At 31.4% G+C, this 13,464-nt stretch overlaps 1 long non-coding RNA gene across 4 annotated transcripts; it reads left to right on the top strand.

The window, feature by feature from the left end:
• Positions 1–6,049: 6,049 nt before the first annotated feature.
• Positions 6,050–11,462, top strand: LOC107366336 (uncharacterized). Of its 4 annotated transcripts, none has more exons than XR_003083077.2 (4): positions 6,050–6,239; positions 6,426–6,651; positions 7,359–10,856; positions 10,931–11,462. It is a non-coding gene; the product is annotated as an uncharacterized LOC107366336 (long non-coding RNA). The 4 variants fall into 4 exon arrangements; XR_001569625.3 differs by having other exon boundaries at positions 7,364–10,856; XR_016199254.1 differs by having other exon boundaries at positions 6,426–6,558.
• Positions 11,463–13,464: the final 2,002 nt, after the last annotated feature.

The raw sequence follows: 13,464 nt of genomic DNA on the forward strand, positions 1-13,464 counted from the left end.
TGTGATAATTGACCATTTAAAACTTTATTCAAAATTGTTATTTTGTAACAAATAGTCATCAATGTTAACTGCAAACTTCAACATTGAAACAAAAAGCTAATAAAGCAATGATCAAATCAATTTTGATGAGCATCAACTGGACAAATAGAAGGGTCATCTAAAATAAATTGTAAAGCACAATCAAAAATAGCTTTTCATCCACTACTGAAATAAACCTCAGATATAATTTCAGTCAGTCTGTAATGGACAATTCTGACAAGTCTGTAATTATCTCAGGTCAAGTTGTCTGCAAAATTTCGAGCGATTCAATTCATTTGGATATCATTCTTTCCTGATCGAAATTCAATGTTCAAAATCAATTTCTCAATAAACGACTCTTTTACTGTGAGATTAATCTTGATTTATCATTAAATACCTGATGGAGTTGTTGACGGCTACCGATTTAGGTTCCAGTTTTTCAAGATTGAAGTGGTTCTTTAGTGTCCATAATGAACATTGGTTAATTGTCTAATTAAATGTTATCGTTTAGATGAAGCCAAGCATTTGAATCTCTTGTCTTCTTGTGATTCCATTGAATTACTTGTTACACTAATTAGGAGATTTAATTCCGAAATTTGTTTCTCTATTTACAGGGGTTATTAGCTTCACCATTGGAGATAATAAGATGGCTTGTTAGAGGTCCAATGAACTTGGTATAAGATGAGGTTGATGGTGAGCAAGAGAAGATTGTTGTTAATAACATTCATGATGATGATCATCATTATCCTTTATGGATCCATGATCGTGCGTTGGTTGGTTGTAAGTGAATCTCAAAAAGTGAATACAACTTTCCTTTTCTCAGGTTATATTTTTGTGTTAAAAAAGCTGCAAAAGTGGAAGGATTTTGGTCAGTCAGAAGGCTGTAAGTTTGGCTTGTAAAGTAAAAATGAAAGGCCTCTTACCTTATCCCATTGCTTTCCATCCTTGTAAACCTGTAAAGGTTTGTTGATGGTTTCATTAAACTTGCTCATTACAGAGGCGGGGGCCAAATGTACTTAACTGGCCTTGTTTATATTGCGTGGCCAGTTAACAAGGGATCAACATGATCGCCTTAACTCTTTCTTGTTCTCAATCCTTTCCCGATTCCTCACATTCACGCTAACTTTTATTTCCACACTTTTTAAACTAAAGCGTATTTATGATACAGAATGGACATTTAGCTGGATAGACTTCAAGTTGGGTGAAAAGTGATGACAATTTAGATCATTTTTGGTCCTTTTCAGAGGTGACAGGAAGCTTGGATTAAATCGATGAAAAGCAGTAACATTGAGTTGACTAAAAAACCACAATTATTACATTTATAAACAAACTTGCACAAATACTAGAAAACGAATGGCTACAATGGGTGTAAATAAACTTTCTTTCAAATTTTAACGCTGCACGTTTGTAGAGACATTAAAACTGAGTTTATTAGTGTGATTAAAAAGTTTGTAAGACCGATAGTTTACAAGAAAATCGAGTCGGAAGTTGTAACTTCAATCGCTTTTTGTACGACAACGGAAGCAGATATTTTCACCAGACTCATTACTCATAAGTGAATCTTGATTATCTACCAGAAAATGCACTTATTTCGATAAATAAAATTTTCTGTTCCAAATAAAATTGATAAGTTCGATTTTCATTTAAACCGACTTATTTCTGGGACCGTAAAATTTAGAGTCCTGAAACTTATTTCGCGTCCATAAAAATTAATTGTACACACTATGGACTGAATCCTTTTTTCGCTTTAGCGATAGTTCTCTTGATTTTGGCCCTTAACCCAAAAACTTCAATGCTAAATATCTCGAGAATGTTAGCTCCCAAAATCATGAATATTCGACCGAACATTAGATTTTGTTATGGGCTATAATATATGCAAATATTGGATGAGTGAAGAACCTGCGACAAAAGTTATAGCATTGTATTATTTTGTTTCCAGATTTGATACCAGATTAACAAAGATAACTGGTTACTTATCACGTGTCAGGAGAATATTCATTATAAGATGAATTGGTTCAGCTCTCTTGGGTTTCTAGTCACATATTATTATAGCCCATATTAAAATCTAATTTTTGGTGGAAGAATCGTGGTTGTGGGTCAAAGCATTCTCGAGATATTTAGCATTGAAGTTTTTGGGTTAAGGGCCAAAATCAAGAGAACTATCGCTAAAGCGAAAAAAGTATTCAGTCCATAGTTTGAACAATTAATTTTTATGGACGCGAAATAAGTTTCAGGACTCTAAATTTTACGGTCCCAGAAATAAGTCGGTTTAAATGAAAATCGAACTTATCAATTTTATTTGGAACAGAAAATTTTATTTATCGAAATAAGTGCATTTTCTGGTAGATAATCAAGATTCACTTATGAGTAATGAGTCTGGTGAAAATATCTGCTTCCGTTATCGTACAAAAAGCGATCGAAGTTACAACTTTCGACTCGATTTTCTTGTAAACTATCGGTCATAGAAACTTTTTAATCGCGCTAATAAACTCAGTTTTAATGTCTCTACAAACGTGCAGCGTTAAAATTTGAAACAAAGTTTATTTACACCCGTTGTAGCCATTCGTTTTCCATTATTTGTGTCAGTTTGTTTATAAATGTAAAAATGGTTTATTTACCAAGAATTAGGTTTATATGAATTTGTTTTGTTGAATAAGTTGTTGCTTGTACATTTACAAGCCAAATATCGTAACCAAAAGCGCTAACGGAAAGTTATTCTAGTGAATCAAACTATTAATTCGTAAAGAAGTGTATTGGTAAAAGAATAATGATTTTAGGTGATGCCATTCTCGAAATATCGAGTCGCAAAAATTTAAGTCAAATGGCCAAAATCAAGAGAACTGTTGTTGTATTATTGAAATTATTTAATCTATGATTTGAGAAAACAATTTTTATGGACAAATAATAAGTTTCAGTTCGCTAACTCTTAAGGTCACAGAAAACGATCGATTTAACTCAAAATCGAATTTATTGGTTTCCAGAAAAATAAAAGTTTAATTTCTTGAAATAAGTGCATTTTCTGGTTGATAATATAAATGCACATCAGTGAAATGAGTTTTATGAGCGAATCTGCTTCCGTGATCGTACAAAAAGCAGTCGAAGTTTCAACTTTGCATTCGATTTTCTCGTGAACCATCGTTCATAAAAACTTTTTCATCGCACAAATAAACTCAGTTTTGCTGTCCCTACAAGCCAACAGAGTCTGAATCCGAAAGAGGTTTATTTTTACCCGTTGTTGCCCATTTGTGTCGAGTTGTGTATAAATGTGATATTTGTTTCTTTTTAGCAGCAACCGGTTAGTTACTTGAGTGACAAATCATTCATTTACGATACAAAAGAAGACCTTTTCATTTGTTGTCTGGTTCATGTTAACCTGATGTACTCTTTCAGGTTCAAAGTTTTAACTTCATCCATTCTGTCCTGATTTCTTGCTAAACCATTCAAAAAACTTAATGTAGCACTTCTTGTGGTTAATTGACGATAATCATCATTAAACAGACTTGAACAAGAGATGCTAAATTCATTTTGTAACTTTTTCTATTTTCCATTTAAAACAGCGACGTTATTTGTAATCTAAGTGACCTGTCAGCTCTAACAGATGAATTTTTTTAAATAATTTTCACAAAATTTAGTGAATGCCAATTTGCCGAATAAGCTTTGAAATTGAAAATTGAGTAACATTGAAATTGTGTTTTGACAGGCAAATTATTCGTGGGTTAGATATTTGAAGCTTCAACTAACCAGAAGAATCAAATAAACCATCTTTCATCCTTCTATGACCTCAGATATTCATTGATCAAAATGGTAATCGATGAAAATTTTGTTCGAGTTGAACATATTTTGTTTGGCAAATTATTTCACAAAATGCTTTGGTAAATAAATCTCAAAGGTTAACCAATAGTGATAAATGGGTTATAAGGTAATTTTGTGTTCAATAGCCAAAATTTTACACCCGGTTCTGGATAAAGGGAAAAGTTGCGTAAAAAATGGAAAGAAAAATGAAAATTATTATTGAATTGGCAGATGAATCAATCATCAGAATTCTGGTGTTGATCTTGAAAAATGATCATCGAGTTAAAAAATATGGAAACAGCAAAGTTATAATTAGTTAATGAAGAGATTGGTTAAGGTAAAATCAAGTCTCATTTCGAGAAAATATTCAATATTTCTAGCTATTCCAACCTAAATTTGGAGTATTTCTGGTTAAATCTAAATCACAATTGAATCAACTTTGAAATCCAAATCATATTGCACGTTTTAACCAACTCTGAAGCTACTCATGATGGTAATAGCTAATAATTCAAGATGAACCATTTACTGAAAACGATTCTCTGTGAACAAACACTAATTAAACTTGAATTGTACTATTATTTGAATCAATTGAAATCATAAGAGATCATCAATCAAGCTAAGTTGTGTTTGCCAAAAATTGCAATAGAAACAAAAAAAAGCTAAAAGACTCGCATTCGAGATTATTTAGTCTTCATCAGTCTTCATTAAGGCCTCATTAACCCTCTCATTAACCCTCCACCCTGACTTTAATTTCAAGCTATAAAACTCAAGTATTCATGTTGATTAACCACATGATGAATCAAAAGAATGGATCAATAGAGTTAAGTCAAATCACTATTTGCTATGTGAAACCATGAATACCTAATTTTTGTGCTAAATCGTGCTTTACGTAAACTTGTGATCTTGATTGCCTATTTGGTGAATCAATTAATTGCCAGGGAAAATTATCTTCAGTAACACTCAAGCAACAGATACAGATGAGTCTAAAGGACTATAAAACGCCATCAAGACAAGAGGCGAAGGCCTGAAAAGGAATTGAGATTTTAGCTTAAACAGATTGTCGATTCAATTAAGATTGTTTCAATACAATTGTTAAATCTAATGGAAGCTGATGAATCGTGAATTGGAAAGTTAATCCAACATGAAAAACGTTAATATCCCAAAGAGGATGTTAAAGATCGGTTTTAAGGTAAGTATTGAATGTAATCACAATCCTCATTGAGATCACCTTTGATAAGGGGATTCATTTGAAATTAAATTGCCTCAAGGTAATGGAATGTATACCAGGTAATTAAAGGTTAAGAGAGCATTTAATAATGTATATTTATACATTGAAACATCTAAATTAACTGATGGTGGAAACACAAAAGACAAAGATTAATGAAACATTATTCTGTTGATGAAAACAATCGTATGAAAATGAACTAACCTGAGGTCAATTAGTGGATGGTCTGGTTAACATGGAGTAATCAATCTTGATATGAATCAGGGTAAAAAATCAAACATATTCAGTGAATAATGATTGAAAAAAAAGCGAGACAATAAACAGCAAATGGTGAAATGAAAGTAAACGTTTTTGGTTAACAATCGCCAAAGCTGCGATTCAATGGCTACTTGATTAAGATGGTTTATTATTTCTTACCTGAGGAGACCAAATATTTAATGAAACGCTTGAACCTGAAGGTGATGGAACAATTTATTGTATTTATAATGAAATTCATAAATAAACAATTAACGGCACAATTGTAAGCAAATTGAAGTACACTTTTTGTTTTTTACTCCTTACATTGTTTCCAACGTATTTAAACGGTTCGATTGAAATTCATTGGATCCAGCTTACGTTTTGTATTTGATTGAGGTAATTGTAACGTTTAATTATGATATTGTAACGCATAAAATGATTAGTTTAAACCAGCAATTAATGTAAAATGAGAGAAAGCGTTTAAATAAAGAAACAAAATAAGAAACAGAGTTAATAAGATTTGGCCTTTTTTTGAATTTGTTGTTGCTTGCCTGTTTATTATAACACAAATGCTGCAGCTAATGATTATTAACATGTTAACAACAATTTTCAATATTAATTGTAAACAGTTCATCGGTTCAACAACTAATTACAATTACAAAATGAGTTAAACAATTATTTGCTAATGATTTCATCGCTTAGGTTAATAATTTTCACAAAAATATCAAATCACAATGAAATTGCTGTTAGTAAATTTATTCTCGATCCCTCTAACCATGTGATTACATATCTTTTGTTAACCGCCAACTGCTTTTGTTTGCATTTTTTAATTTAATACATTGTTTAAGAGTTATTTTTGCTTTTTGTGTGGATCAAACCAGTTGATATTTATTTTCAATCATCAAAGTTAATTATTATTTCAATCTGTTCATTCACATTTTAGTTTAATTGGCGATTCAAAGGTTTGGTAAGTCGTTTATCTGTTTTTTTTTGTTACGTATTTTATAAAATAGAGAATATTTGTAGTGTAATTTGAAGTGTAATACGCCCCGTTGTTACTCAAATTTCTGATCATTATTTTTTATCCTCATTAAATTGATTGTCACTTGTTTTAGTGTCTAAATAATTCTAATTCATCTTCTTTTTGTTTCAGGCCACCATGTAAAACAAGAGGATAAAAGGATTCACCAGGACTGATTTCAACTTGGCTAACAACTTGTGACTACATGTGTACATGGAAAAGAGAGCCCCATTCAAGCCTCAATCAATTTTTCAACACAATCTAGGTACCAATCAGTGGTTATGATTGAACTATGATTGAACATTGAGTCATTGGGAAGATGTATAACATGGAAGAAAGAATGAGTGTTTACACCAAGGTATGCTCTTGAGGGTGCAACATCCATCAAGCAAGACCTTTTCTCATTTTCCTTTTGACCCTTTATCAATCTTCAACAGTTATTCATTTTGATTTTGCATTTAAGTGTGAATGTTTATGTACATTTTGTATTTCTTGCTGATTCAACCATCATTTGTCATCTGAATGATTGAATGGGTATTCAAGTTTAAACGAAATCAAAGTGAAAGTGAAGAAACATGAGAAAGTCAGAATATAAATGATAAGCAAAATTATTATGACAAGGGTGAGCAACGTCCTACGCAAATTCATCTATCAGATCATCGTTTAGGAGGTTTCCTCATCAGCGCTCACATCATCCAGGTAGACAGTTGACACTCTCACTATCTTTCAATCTCGTCTTCTACCCCGATCATTTCTGAAAGGGTTATTACAATGGAAAAAATCGCTCAACTTGGGTGTTGCCTTACCCTCTAAAAGTCAATCTATTTTCCCCTGTTCTTGATGGATATCTCTTTCACTTTTTGCTTAACTCTTTTCCACCTTTTTACCCTTCACTTTTCTTCTCCTCTTTCCAACCTTACCTTCATTTCCTCAGGTCTTTCAACAATTTTTGATGTTCAATTAAAATTGTGCCCCTCTTATCATCTCAAACCTATCAAACCATGTAGATAACAAATTAACTACTTTAATTGCTTGCAAACTAATACATTTTTTTTGTTTTTTCAGTCAAGGAATTGGCTTACTTCAATTTAACCAATGGACACATGTACAATATACAATTTCAGATATATCCGATGTTGCTTGATTTTCATGATCAAATGAAAATTCCTGTTGTACAACGTCAACTCATTCCACACCTAAAACTATCTCAGCGTGAAGCTATTGAAATCAACGACCGACAACATGGTGATGATGATAATTATCATCATCAACAACCACGGTTCGTCTCTAGATAATTGCACTATTAGTTCATGTTATTTCAAGATACAAAATCTGATAAAGTTCAAAGGAAGCAAATTGGTTAAACAAAATCCTGAACATGAAGGTTTTCATGTCTCCTTATGTCAATTTTCAATCAGCCAATTCATAATCACTATTGATTACCCAACACTTCCCTCACAGTTAAAATACGCGTGTAGTTGGTTCTCTGTTGAAATTTGGCTATTCATCATATTCAGTTACCTCATCACGGCAACTGAAAAAACTGGCGATAAAATTAATTTTTGCCTCTCTAAATCAGATTTATTAATTATTAACTTTCTGCTCAAGTTAAACTTTCACTTAACCCAGCTTAAAATTGTTTTCAACTCTTCACGGCCCATCATTACCATAATTATCATTTTCAAGACAACCAATAAAATGATATTAATGGGAATGAAGGCTAAATTGCCAAATTTTAATGTTGTTTCATGTACACTTCCATATGTACAGACCTGTGGTTTATGATTGCGGTTAACCATCAGGAAAAGTGAATATACTTTAATCTAATTACGAGAACATATTAATTGATATTTTGCTTTAGCTAATAATAAACTGTATCCATGCCTTAACTCCAGTTGAAACAAATTAAATATGCTAGCACACTAACGATGCCTATAATACATTTATCCTGATGATTATAACAATGATTATGCTGATTATTATGTTGATGCTTGCGAGTATGATTAGGTTGATGATAATTTAAATGCCTTTGGGCCTGACAGCAAAAAAAAGTGACAAGTGAAAGAGTTGAAAATCCGATTCAGAGATGATTATAGTTGGAAGAGGAAATGAGTGTATTGAGATGTTGATGAAGAGTGGTGACGATAAAAGTGAAACTGGCGATCAACTAATAAAAAATGACAAAAAAAAGAGAGATGATTAATTCAATCTGATCGATGACGGTGGTTAATCAGTCGGTTAAAATGATGAAACCAGTTAGCATGGGAAATAAGATTGATTAGGAATAGCAAGGCTTAACTCTTGTGTGAGTGTAACTAATGGTAAGACAAACAACGTCTTGTCTTATAAGGCTTAATTCAGAGGTAAATATCATCATTAATGCAATATTATTATCATCTTTTTTTTACTTCTCTCCCTCCTTTCATGATCATGTAATATTTATCAGCCATGTAAAAGCAGTCAAGACTTATTTACCCATAACATAACATTCATTAAACTGCTTGTCTCTACTGTAACACCGGTTTGATACTTTAATTAATCTTATCTGTTTCATTCATCGTTGATTTAATCAGTGTTAAGATAACCATCCTAGAAAGACTGTTATTATTATGTATTTACCTACATTATGTTGTTGGCAATCAAGTGAAAGTGGATAAATATTACATCTACAATTCAATAAAAAACAAAATTGACCAAATTTAATGAGAAACTTGAGATCTATGATTGGACTCATTAAAAAGTACTCTATGCTGTTTCATACAAACAACTTATCGGCTGTTCAAATCAGGATTGAATTAAGTGTACAATCCATCATTTTACCCGCAAGGTATTAATAATAATGCAAAATATTTTATTGAATAAGTATTAAAAAAAAGGGAAAAAATAAAATTAAGCAAAAAATTGAGGTAAAAATTGAAAGGAGAGGCAACAATATTAACTTATATCTGTTTTGTGTTTCGCGCTTACATTTTTGCTCATATTTTTCTGCTCAACCAGTTGCTTTCAATTTGTCCCAATTTTTAACCAAACTCTTTAAGTTCCTTCTTCATCAACATAAAATTCATCTTTAGCTTAAATCAATAGTGATTGTAATTAATAAGATAATTCTAATTAATATTTTCTTTAGTGATTTAATTATAAAGTGTTAGTTAAATTAGTTGAAATGGACACCAGAATAAGTGTATTCACAGAGACTAAAGGAAAAATTGGGAGAACTCTCAAGGTCAACCTCAGGTCAGTCAAGGTGCTTCATATTTTAGGTTTTGTTAAACCGGAACTAAGTAAAAGGGTCTTCTCTCTTTTGATATACTGTGAAATACTTCCAAAATTTATTAATAAAAGATAATCTTACTTAAGAAGAAAATTCTGAAAAGAATCATTCAAAAAAAAGCATAAAGCTCCATATGATTAAAAAACTGGACAACACCAGTAAATAAATAGAAATTAGTCTAAGAAATTAGACTATCTACTGAGAAAAGATGACAACAAAGTTTATAAATCTATCTGTGGATGGAATGAAAGAGGAATGAAACATGTAATAACTGAATAAGAGTTGGTGAGTGAGATGAGAAAAGATTTTCTTTCAGAGGATGAAATACTTCAGATGTCAAAAGAAGGAAAGGATTGGAACATGGATACTACGGAGGGAAAACAATGGACAATATTAACAGAATGGATAAATCTGGTGATTGGAAGAATTGAACAAGAGGATAAATCATCACGGAATTAAACCAATCAAGATGAATGAGCCAATCATAATTCTGGAATCAATTGCAAAACCTTAGAGATAGTACACTATGTGATAATATTTGTAATTGAATAATTTTCTTGTAATTATAACATTAATCTATAATTTGTACTGAAATAAGGCCTGAGAAGCCATGTGACCACACCAGGGGGCAGGACAGACTATTAGTCTGTAAAACTGTTCAGTCATTTGTATTTGGCCTGCTTGTATTTGATACACTCTATTAAAATCTCATCTTTATCATTATTTTAATCATTTTGGTGATTCTCATTCTCGTTTTCATCATCTTCATCATTAATGTTATCTAAATCATATTAATAATCAGTATTTTGCTGATGTTTCGTCATCTTTCCAGGTCGTCCAAGCAATCCTTGGTTATAGTGCTGCCTGTTGCATAAGGCCTAAGGGTCTAATAATAGACCGAAAGTAAGAGTTATGCTAAAGTGATAGGTTTACCATCAATTCTGGAAGCGCCTCAACCATCAACCTCCAAGCAACACCACTTACAATGAACTACCAGTCATCTCGCATGTCATTAATCTACGGAACATGAAACACACAAGACAATAAGTTGACTGTTGATTTTCCCAACAGCGCAAATCTTACGACTCTTTACTCTTGTTAATATGCATCGCTTTGTTTTTCAACCATCAAAAAGGTAAAATAATCAACCATTTAACATTTGATTATCAACCTCAACACCATCTTAATCATCACCATAAAAACAATTAATTTCATTATGAATAAATCTTGAAGATATTTTTAATGAAACAACGTAACCTGTTGATCATGAAGGGAATGAGTAAAAGCTAAAGGTAATTATAATGCAACAACCTTACATATCTGTGATTTTTAATTTAATAATAAATTTCTATTTGTCACAATATAGCATTCCAGTTATTGAATTATCAAGTAAACTCGCTTGGATAACGGATATTTTCACCATCATCTCATTATCAATCACTGATTAAAAATAGTGGCCGCTTTGTTTTCCAGCTTCTACTCTCATGAATAAGAAACAACTAAAAAGCGGTTGAAAGAAAATATTAAAAGGCCAAAATATTGGGAGTGAGATTTTAATTCATATTCATTGGCCTGTTAGGAAGAGCATTAGCATGCAACTCGTGATTACAGGAACTGCTTTTTCCATCTCTATTCATCTTCCATGATGTAAAATGAAAGAGGATAAAGGAAGAGAAGAAGAAAGAGAAGGAAAGAGATAGAGAGAGAGGCCAGTTTAAGCTTGATAAATTGCTTATTACGAACAATCTTCATTATCATTATTCGCGTTTTTTTCTGCTTTCATTTTTTCTGGATAACAACTCTTAGTGATTTACAGGTTGGGCCATAGGAGATGTGCTAGCTTCTTATCACCTTACAAGGCATCATTTTTATTACATTAAATTTAACTGTTTCAACAATTTGTTTAACTTTTTCACTTTTATTCAAAATCACAACCATCTTTATACTTCAATTCATTATGTTTGGCATGATTATTGACTCACCTTTAATTACACACCATTTTGAGTTAATTTTTAATCTATTTCTTTATTTTATTAATTGACAGCTTTTCCCAATCTAATATTCAAACTCAGATATACAGACTTGTTGAAACAACAATAAAAAATGAAACAAAAGCACAGTCTTATTATTAGGCCAGTAACTCGTATTAAGGTCTTGCTTTTTTGCATGTTGGCTAAAATTAGCCTTTCAATGTAGATTCATTCATTCACTCAACACAATCAGTCCAATAAAATGTAATTTGACTTACTTTTCAAATGGTTAATAAAAAGGTCCATCAAAAGTATACAAATATCTGACGATTTAAACATTTTGAATTTAGACCAAATCAATAAAAAAGCCATTAAAAATTGATTGTCCAATTTTTTCAGGGAAAGGTTTATTCGTTTTGCTTATGCTTCTCATTATTGTTTAGCAAATTAATCAATCTAGTTATCATTTAGGATTGCTGATATATTTTCAATTATCAATTTTAACGAGTAAAAATCAAATTTGCTTTCAAATCAATTCATAATTGAAAATTGCGCTCTTTCATTACAATTTTTTCATTTGCTGGCCTGACATCAAGATGTGAGGAAAGCAAGTAACATTTTGTTGTTGCTTGATTAAAATGATTATTATCAAAATTAATCACGTATTCTTCTGCGTTTTGATTTAATCTAAACCTTAATTTTTGTTTGTGTTGTCATTTATTAAAGTTCATTGATCAGTTATCATCATATCTCAAGTTTTATCCACCAAAAAGGAGACTTATTGCTATGGTTTACAGTCAACAAGGATACCAAAAACATAGAAATGAATGTCCGATGTTATTTGAGTTATTCTTGAGGAATTCAATAATGATCATGTTAATGGTTTCAAATTGTTCACCATCAGATTATTGGGAAAGATTTGTTGAAAGGAAATCTCAAGCCAGTTAATCAACTAATCCAATTGCCATTAGAAAGTAACTTGATAGAAATATAAAGCCAAGCTCGCCGGTAACAAGAGTTAACATAAGATGGTTTGCAAATTTAATTAAAATTGCTGATTAGTCTCTGTATGTGATTTTATAACATGTAGATATCATTAATAAAAACAATTATCTACAGTGGTTTAATTGATTAATGGTTGAAGCCTAAACAATGTATGAGAAAATTTCCAACGCAAACATGGCAAACATACGCTGATTGGTGATACAATTTAAACAAAACAATGGACTTGATATTGGATGCCAGGCCTGATAGCTGATCATTGGCTTGGACAAAAGTAACATGATAGAAAAGATATTCTGTAATCTGAACATTTCTAATTGTTGCAGCTAACATTTGTCGGCCAATTTTTGCTTAAACTAAATGATCGTTTGGTAGTTAACCAAAAAATGTAATCAAACCAAATGGTTATCATGTTGATGGTGAAATAAGAAGACAAATTAACATAATCAAAAAGCATTTTGCCTCCATTTAATTGAAATTTATTACCACACTCAAGCATTTTGCCTTGAAAAAGCACATACATATACATGGTATCTCATATTAATCCATTTTACATTAACAACCACTAAATCAATTTCAATCTTCAACTCATCAGATGAACATGTTTTTTTTAACTGTTACATTTACAGTAACTGATGATTGGCATGGATAAAATGTTCAACTCAAATTGATACAAGTATTTATAATTGCTTTCCTCCAAATCGTTTATTCATTGTTATTTGTAGCAAATGTTCATTTCAAGTGTTTATTCTGTCTGTGAGTTCATTTTAATCTTCATCGCTGTTCATCTTCATGATTATTCAACTCTCTGTGTGTCCATTAATAATTTTTAAAATGATAAATTGTCCCTGGAATGTAAATCCGGACAAGAAGAGTCTAAATGATGAAATGATAATAATGATAAGACACAAAAACTCTCAGCAGGATA

This window comes from Tetranychus urticae, chromosome 2 (assembly GCF_039701765.1).
Source record: "Tetranychus urticae isolate SD_2017Ah chromosome 2, NJAU_TeUrti_SD_1.0, whole genome shotgun sequence".
Taxonomy (NCBI): domain Eukaryota; kingdom Metazoa; phylum Arthropoda; class Arachnida; order Trombidiformes; family Tetranychidae; genus Tetranychus; species Tetranychus urticae.